This window comes from Mus caroli, chromosome 6 (assembly GCF_900094665.2).
Source record: "Mus caroli chromosome 6, CAROLI_EIJ_v1.1, whole genome shotgun sequence".
NCBI classification, from domain to species: domain Eukaryota; kingdom Metazoa; phylum Chordata; class Mammalia; order Rodentia; family Muridae; genus Mus; species Mus caroli.
Window position 1 is genome coordinate 58,883,045 of NC_034575.1, and position 8,858 is coordinate 58,891,902.

Consider the following 8,858-nt stretch of genomic DNA (forward strand, 5'->3'; position numbering starts at 1 on the left):
AGACCTGGGAGACTAGCTCTCTCCTGAGTTTCAGTGGTTAGAGCACTCTCTGCAGGCAGGCTCTCCTCTTTCAGGGAAGGTGCACAGATATCTGGCGTACAGACTTGCCTCCTGTCAGAAGATGAAGGCCCGAAACAGGACCTGTCCCAGAAGCTCTTAGCTTCTGTAGTCCACAAGCTCTCCTGTGCAGACTAGTCTAGGTGGAGTGTGGGAACCAAGATGTCTCCTGCAGATGCTCTGGCAAAGTGCTCCCTTGTCACTTGCTTTTGCTTTTCAACAGGTTATTTCTCAGTAGATCAGACTGGCTTGCAATCAAGGATACTCCTGTTTTAGCTTCCTAAGTTTTTGGGTTTCAGCTGTATGCCAAATACATGTTAGAAAAAAATTGTTATGTATCCTTAACAGTACTACGAAATGCTGAACATTTCTGTTATCTCCTGTCTTCTTAACATCACTTATGTTATCCACATGTATGATTCAGCTATCAATTTGTAAGGGAAATATAGATCTTCTGATGGGCAGTCATATTCTCTCCTAAGTTGTCCTAGACATCCATCTTTCTCACATCTGTTTCCCACAAACTTCCAACTTACCTGTGGCCACTCTACCTAAACCATTTAAATGTAAGGGGTGATCCTAACAACTGTACTGAGAAGAGTGGCTTGAGCCCCCTAAATCTTTTAGGAATAGTTTCAGTGGCATTTATTGAGCAACTATTTCCTAAGACCAAAATCCCCCAAACATAAGGCATTCTAGAAGGGAGAAATATTTTCCTTGTGCATGTTGATGCATACTTTTTCTAAACTAAGAACATTTGGAACTCTGACTCATACTTAAGCAATCCTTAAAAATAAATTTCAAGAGTTTGCTTGGGCAGCAAATATAATAAAATTGGATCAATTGGGAGAACAGTAGCATGGTTCCTAGGCAAGGATGCAATGCAAATTTGTGAAGCATTCCATATTTTAAGCCTGTTCTTTTCTAATGAGAGACAGAAAGAAAACTGATTTTCAGGGAAGGTGAGATGGGGATGAATGGAGAGGAACAAAGCGAGAGGAAACTACAATCAGGATGTATTATATGAGAAATGAAGCTATTAAGAAAACATAACTATAAACAATAAATTAGTAAATAAATATCCAGCTGTTAGTGACAAAACATCCTGTAATTCAAGCAGTTAGGAAATGGAGGCAGGAGGAGAATTAGGAGTTTAAGGTTGGCCTCTACTACATAGATTGGACTATAGGAAAGATTGAAGCCATCCTGTAAGAGTTCAGAGCCCATGAAATAGAGGATACTTTTGCCTAGTGTCCTCTGTAGTAACATTTAGGGGAAGATGAGAATTTCAGGACACAGGTAGAGAGAAAGCTGAAACAGGGACAGGCAGGGAAGTACTAGAAGACATGACTACTTAGATGAAGACTCCCTCCCAGCATTACGCATTGGTCAAGTCAGTTTTATTTTTTTTTTATTACAATACCATAATGCTTTTACTACTATAGCTCTGTAGTACAATTTAATGTCAGAGATGGTGATACCTCCAGTAGTTATTTTATAATTCAGGATTGACTTACTTATTCTATTTTCTTTTGATTTTTTGTTTTGATTTGATTCTATTTGATTTGTCTGTCTGTCTGTCTGTGTTTCCATATGAAGCTTAACTTTGTGAGCATTTTCATTTCAACTTCTGTGAAAATTGTATTGGATTTTTTATTAGATATTTTCTTTATTTACATTTTAAATGTATTGGAGTTTTAAAAGGAATTCCAATAAATCTATAAATTATTTTGATAGGGTCACCATATTTATTATATTAATCCAGCCAATCCATGAACACAGGTATCATTTCCATCTTCTAACATCTTCTACAATTTCTTCAATGTATTGAAGTTTTTATTTATAAGTCTTTCACTTGCTTGATTAGTGCTCTCCTAAAGTGATATTTGAGGCTATTGTAAAATGTTTTGTTTCCCTGATTTCTCTTTCAGTGTGTTTGCCATTTGTATTCAGGAAGACTACTGGTTGTGTGTGTGTGTGTGTGTGTGTGTGTGTGTGTGTGTGTGTGCTAATTTTGTATCTTGTTATTTTGCTAGAAGTGTTAATCAGCTATGGAAGTTCCTTGGTAGAATTTTATAAATTTTATGTAAATCTTATCATCCACATAACAGATACTTTGACATTTTCCCTTCCAATTTGTATCTGCTTGAGCCCTTTTGGTTGTTTTATTGTTCTAGATAAGATTTAAAGTAAATCTAGATAAGATTCAATAGGATTTTATTGAATAGATATGGTCTAGAGTGGACATTCTTGTCTGTTTCCTAATTATAGTGAAAATGCTTTGAGTTCCTTTTAGTTTTATGTGCTTAAATTGCTAGTCTCCCTATACGTTTCATAATGAAGAGTATTGGATTTTTGTCAAAATGATCTTGTAGTTGTCTTTCAGTATGTTTATGTCATGGATTATATTTATTGATTTACATCTGTTGAACTGTCACTGTACTTGTGAGATGAAGCCTGCAAGATTTTGGTATATAATCCTTTTGATGTGTTCTCAGTTTGGTTTACTCGAATTTTATTGAGAATATTTACATATGCACACATAAAGGATATAGGCTTAGTCATTTTCTTTCTTTGATGGAACTTTGAGTGTTTTAGGTGTCAAGATAATAGTGGCCTCATAAAAAGAATTAGTTAACATTCTTTCAGTTTCTATTTTGTAAGATAATTAGAGATATATTGGCACTAGCTAATTCCTCTTTGAAGATCTGTTAGAATTTTCCACTAAATCCATCTGGCCCTGGGTTTTGTTGTTCAGAGGCTTTTAATTATTGCATCTACTTTATGAAGAGTTATGGTTCTGTTTGAATTCCTTATCTGATCTTGACTGAACTTTGCCAGAAAATTTAACCATTTCTTTTAGGTTTTACAGTTTGGTTGAGTACAGGTTGGTTTTTTGTTTGTTTGTTTGCTTGCTTGCTTTTCACTTTTGTTGTTGTTTATTTCTGTTTGGTTTTGGTTTTGTCTTAAGTACGTACTTATGATTCTGTGGATTTCCTTGAGTCTTTTGTGATATCATCTTTTTATTTCTAATTTTAATACTTTCTTTATCTTTTAGTTAAATTGGTGAAGGGTTTATCACAGTTATCATTTTTTTAGAGGAGTGCCTCTTTATTTCCTTGACTCTATGTATTATATTTTTTGTTGTTTTTTGATTTATTGGTTTTAGCCTCAGGTTTGATTTTTTTTTCTTGCCATCTACTCTTTGTAAGTGTTATTTTCCCCTTCTTATTTCCTTCCTTCCTTCCTTCCTTCCTTCCTTCCTTCCTTCCTTCCTTCCTTCCTTCCTTTCTTTCTTTCTCTCTCTCTCTCTCTCTTTTTCTCTCTCTCTCTTTCTTTCTTTCTTTCTTTCTTTTGCTCTTTCTTTTTTTAGACACACTCTTAGAACATGTGGCCCATAGGTTTGGCCATATTGTGTTTTCATTTTCATTCAATATTAAAGACTTAGATTTTTCTTTTTCATTTCATTTCTCACACACTTATTGGTTAGACTTACCTCTGAGGTTTTTGTTTGACTTCTTAAATTCTTTCATTTACAGTTTTAGCTCAGTTTGTGTTTCCTTTGATGATTTTATTTCAATTTCCAGGTCTTTATCATTTCTTTCTAGTTTGTTTCTGTTTTCACAGACTTCATTAAAGGATTTATTCATATTTTCTTTAAGGTCTTTGAACATATCCATAATTGGTATTTTGAAGTCCTTGCCTTGTGCTCTAGTAGAGTTGCTGGGTTCTAGTTGATATTGTGTTGTATTTTTGCACTGGTGTCAAGGAATTTGGGTTTAGGATGCTTGAGGTAATTTTCAGTGTTGATATCTGGTCTTGTCTTTGTTGAGTGAATATTCCATTCTTTGATTCTGTTGCTCTCTCTGGGTCTTATGAAAGGTTAGCAGCTCTGGTTTGTCTGGTGGAGAGTACTTCCGCAGCCTGGGTGGATGGCAGAAAAAAATAAAAGAGAGCTACCAGAATAGGCTAAGAAGAGGTTTACGACAGAGTTAAAGGGATCCAGTTCATACCAAGATGTGAAGATGACAAGGATTTGGAGGTGTGGTTGATGGGAATTGGAGATCCTGCAAAGTAGGTTTTAAAGAGGCAAAGATCAATCTGTAGCAACAGGGATGAACATGATTGAGAGAACCTGGCTAGTCTGGACAAAGGGTTAAAATATCCACTGACTGGAGAAATTATGATGGAGGACTGAAAGAATAGTTTTAATCTTCTACCTGAGTCACTGTCAGATGTGGCCATATGGGGTTTGGGGGATCCCAGGTAGAAAGTGTTTCTAGGTATCTGTGGCTGAAACAAAGGAAAGGGAATGGACAAAATGGGAAATGCTAAAGGGTTCACAAGATGGAGGAAAGCTGAGTCTACAACAGGGCTCTTTGAAGCCTCCAGACAATGGAGGCAGGGTGAGAGGAGAAGCACTTGCAAGTAGTCAGCTACAAGGCTGAGGATGAAACTGGAGTGATTTCAGTGGAGCAGAAACCAGACTCTGAAAACCACATTTCCCTTACGATATGAAGAAGACTTTCCATTCTGTTGTTTATTTTCCACATCCTTCTATAATCAGGGAGACAGGGAAGTTTCCTATGATGAATCTATGAAAATGAGCAAGGGGATTACCTAGAGAATATAGCCATTAGCCATACTAGCAACAGGGAGGGAAACAGCCTTTAGAGGGTATTTACTCCATGCTTCTGAACGAAGGCCATGTGTACTCTCCTTCCTCCCAATGATCAAATAGTCACCAGAAAACAAAAACGAACAAAAATGCTAAAGTTGAACAATCTGTAACAATGATCAATATTAAGTGGTGGATTTTCTTCCATATTCTTGTTATTTTGATAACTTCTTTACTATTAAAACCATCTATCCTTTCCATACTATCCCACCATTTCATGGAACAGAGTCAGTAGATAGGTTTCCTGTGTCATCATGCTTCTGATGTTTCATCTAGAAATCACTCAGCAGACAAGCCCTTCTCCTCATCATGACTGCTCTTATGAGCAGACATTTTTCTCTATTCCAGGTTCCAAAGCTGCCAGACTATGCCCGCGGCTTCTCCAAAGGCTTTCCTCACTGTTGTTTGTTTGGATTTCCTTTTTTATTTTCCTGGCATCTGAATTTATTTCACATACAAGGCAAAGTGTTTTGGCAAGTAACTCACTGGAGGCATTCTGACACTTCACAGCTAATTTTGTTACAAGAGAAATGCCCAAGCATTCTCTCAGAAAGCACGACTCTCCTATGGTGTAAACTGAACCTATTAAGAGGCTTATAATATATAGTGTATGTCTGATTCTTTCCAGTAAAACTTCAATAGGAATACTGGCTTTCCAAAAATAAAATAAAAGTAATGCTTTAAGAAGAGTACATTTAAAATAAAAAGGGAAGTCTGGTTCATTGCTGGCTGTTATTCCAGACAAACAGCTGAGTACAGAATTTCAAATATAAATTTCAAAAACTTTGTAGTTAAGGAAGTGATATTTCATCAAATGTTGCCCGAATGTGGATCTAATTCCAGTTTTTGAGGAACAGTGAAAAGACAATGCTGTATGATCTCAAAGGAAAAGATTCCACCAGGTAATACAAAGAAGCTTGGTGGAAAAATATCTCCAAATATGTGGATTTGGGATAAATGAAGGCATGAAGGGGTGCAGTGTTAGCTTATGAGTTGGTGAATGTTGATGAGGAACGAAGGAAGCTGCTTCTGAAAGAAATAAAATGCAATTCTCCAAAACACTTGAAAGCTAAAATGTCTCTATGATTTTTCTAAGACTGTTGGAACATGCAGAAAATACTCATTGATGCCACAGTAGAAGTACCCTACACTATATATTAAGTGGATATATTGTTCACATGAAGAACGTTCTACCTGTGGGCTAAAGTGCAGATGGCCAAAACACTTAGAAATAATGGTCTTTGTAAAAATGGAAATACAACTGGAATCAAAAGGCAAAGGCAGTGACTGATTGAAGTATTAGATGGTCCAAGGTGCCTACTATTACTGAACCTAATAACTGTGCAGAAAAGGGAGCAACACAAACAGAACAGTGACATGAAAGCAAGAGAAATTATTGAAGAACATCTAATTGGTAGAAAAATGAGGGATGGCAATTAAAATATGCCAACTGCATGGCTATATATATATATATATATATATATATATATATATATATTGAGAGAGAGAGAGAGAGAGAGAGAGAGCAATAATAATGGTAATATTAAAGTTGATAACTACATCTCATAATCATGCACTTAGGAACTTATCAATATAACTGTGTCTTATATAAAGTATCTAATTCAAAACTTGAATCACTTTCATACAGAAGCATCATCTGCCCATGTTCATTAGAAAAAGAAATTATGATTCAATGAAGGTTAAATAATTTGTTCACACATTGAAACACAAGTTAAAATGTCATGTCTTCAGGCTCAGGATTTTGTAACCTAAGACAATTCCCAAATACAGAAACCATGGCCATTCCTGTCAGAAGAAAGTCCCTGGTCTCACTTCCAAAATCTTTTACCCCCAAACCTCACCACCACAGTCCTATTGTGCAGCATTTTTTACTTGATTGTTGAGTCTGAATAATACATTCCTACCAGGCTTTTTCATGGTAAAATTTGTGTCACTTTATATGCTGGAACAACTTCTGAGCTCTGTGCTTTAGATCTCTCGACTGCTGGAGCCAACAAACATCAGTAGGCACTGGGCAAGCTCTTTATGGGTCACTGATGATCCTTCCTAAATGCTATGGAGTCCAGAAGAAGAAAGTGGGAGCAAATGGGCAGGGGGGCCTATGCTGGATTGGAGGATGACTGTCATAGACCATAATTGTCTTTTCCCAATGTTGTACGTTTGTCAGGAGTGCCCAGTGCCAATTCTATTATATATTTCTTACCCTGAAGAAATATCCCTTCTGATATAGTTGCTTGGATTGACTTAGTCTATTTCATGCAAAATGAGATTAGACTTACAATCTCCCAGAGCCAGGCTGGCAGCTTATACCTGTTGGTTGGTGAGTATTCCACACAAACAACCTCTTTTCTTGATCAGAAAGAAGGAGATGACCTGAAGGTCTATGGAAGTTACTGCAAATGTTTACATAGGTAACATCTATGCTCTGAAGGAAATTATGTGAAAATGAACATAAAAGCTCACTGCAAAGTAACTGAGATTTAAATTTTAAATAGTTAACAGTTTTAGAAATATAATCATTCTGTACTGTATATTTTATAATAATATAACATGTTTTCATTAATGTCAAGTCATAGGACTTTCCTAGGGTTTGCTGTGGAGACACTGAAGAACATCCACTCTCCCAGGATCATGCAAGAATGAATTTAGAGGTGGACAGGAATCAGATATTACTTCTTTCTACCCAGATGCTGGATTTATCTCTTCAATATAGGACCACCTTGTCTTTGCTAGGAAATAAATCCACAGATATAAATTCCTTAGACTATAAAATGAGGCATTATAGAGAGGGGTAAAGCCACCCGCCTTACTTCCTAAAACAACAGTATCCAGCTTGGACAAAGATGGGTGAGACAAGTCCTCTGTTACCCCTCAGGAGACAACTGTGTTCTTTTGCTTTCTCCATTAGGAAACTCAGGCTCATGAGGGAATCTGACACCAGGCAGCTCAAAGGCAACATTTCTGCTTAAACTTCAACCAACATCACAGCCGCTGCTTTCAGTTCTTTCAGTTTCAAGCTATTACATATATCAAAATAATTTAAAATCTTTTTATTGGATATTTTCTTTATTTGCATTTCAAAGTTTATCCCCTTTCCCAGTGCCCCCGCTAAAATCCCCTATCCTATCCCACCTCCACCTGCTTCTATGAGGGTTTTCACCCACCCACCCACTCCTGCCTCCCTGGCATTCCCCTACACTGGAGCATTGAGCCTTTACAAGACCAAGGGCCTCTCCTCCCATTGATGCCCGAAAAGGCCATCCTCTACTACATATGCAGCTGGAGCCATGGGTCCCTCCTTGGTTGGTGGTTTAGTCCCTGGGAGTTCGGGAAGGGCGGAGGGGGGTAGCTGGTTGGTCATGGAGGAAGTTTGAATTATCTTCAATTTACTAAAATTAGTAAAATTTACTTTCAAAGAACTGACCTGAGTTACATAGTTATTGAATATATGTAACAAACTGCTAAATTAACATATCTTACCTATCCTCAGTTGATGATATTAATGATAGTTGGATGGGAGATCAGTAGGGGGGGACAAAAAGAATCATGGCAAGCTGTTGGGAATAGGCTCAACATCATTGAAACCATCTTTCAAATTCTAATGTTATTTATTTTACAACTCAACTGCAGTTTCTGCTCCCTCCTTTCCTTCCAGTCTCCCCCCCCCCCCACCTTGACTCTCTTCTCAGATGGCCCCATCAACTCCTCCTCTTCTGTTTCTATCAGAAAAGGGCTGGCTTCAGTGGATATCAACCAGCCATGGCATATCAACTTGCAGTAAGACTAGTCACCTCCTCTCCTACTAATGCTAGACAAGGAAATCTAAAGGGTTGCCCTGAGTAAAGGGAAAGGGTCCCAGATGAAGGCAGCAGACTCAGAGACAGCTCCTGTTCTGACTGTTAGGAACCCTAACAGAAGATCGTGCTACACAACTGTAACATGTGTACAAAGGGGCTAGTTCAATTCTATCCAGGCTCCCTTCTTGGTCATTTAACCAAATCTTTTTTTCTCTCCTTTCCTTTCCTTTCCTTTCCTTTCCTTTCCTTTCCTTTCCTTTCCTTTCCTTTCCTTTCCTTTCCTTTCCTTTCCTTTCCTTTCCTTT

At 37.4% G+C, this 8,858-nt stretch overlaps 1 protein-coding gene and 1 non-coding gene across 6 annotated transcripts in view; both read left to right on the forward strand.

Moving 5' to 3' along the window:
- Nucleotides 1-8,858, forward strand: part of Grid2 (glutamate ionotropic receptor delta type subunit 2) — a 1,450,739-nt gene that overhangs the window by 1,164,750 nt on the left and 277,131 nt on the right. The window lies entirely within an intron of this gene.
- Nucleotides 866-968, forward strand: LOC115031348. Its single transcript, XR_003836989.1, has one exon. It is a non-coding gene; the product is annotated as a U6 spliceosomal RNA (small nuclear RNA).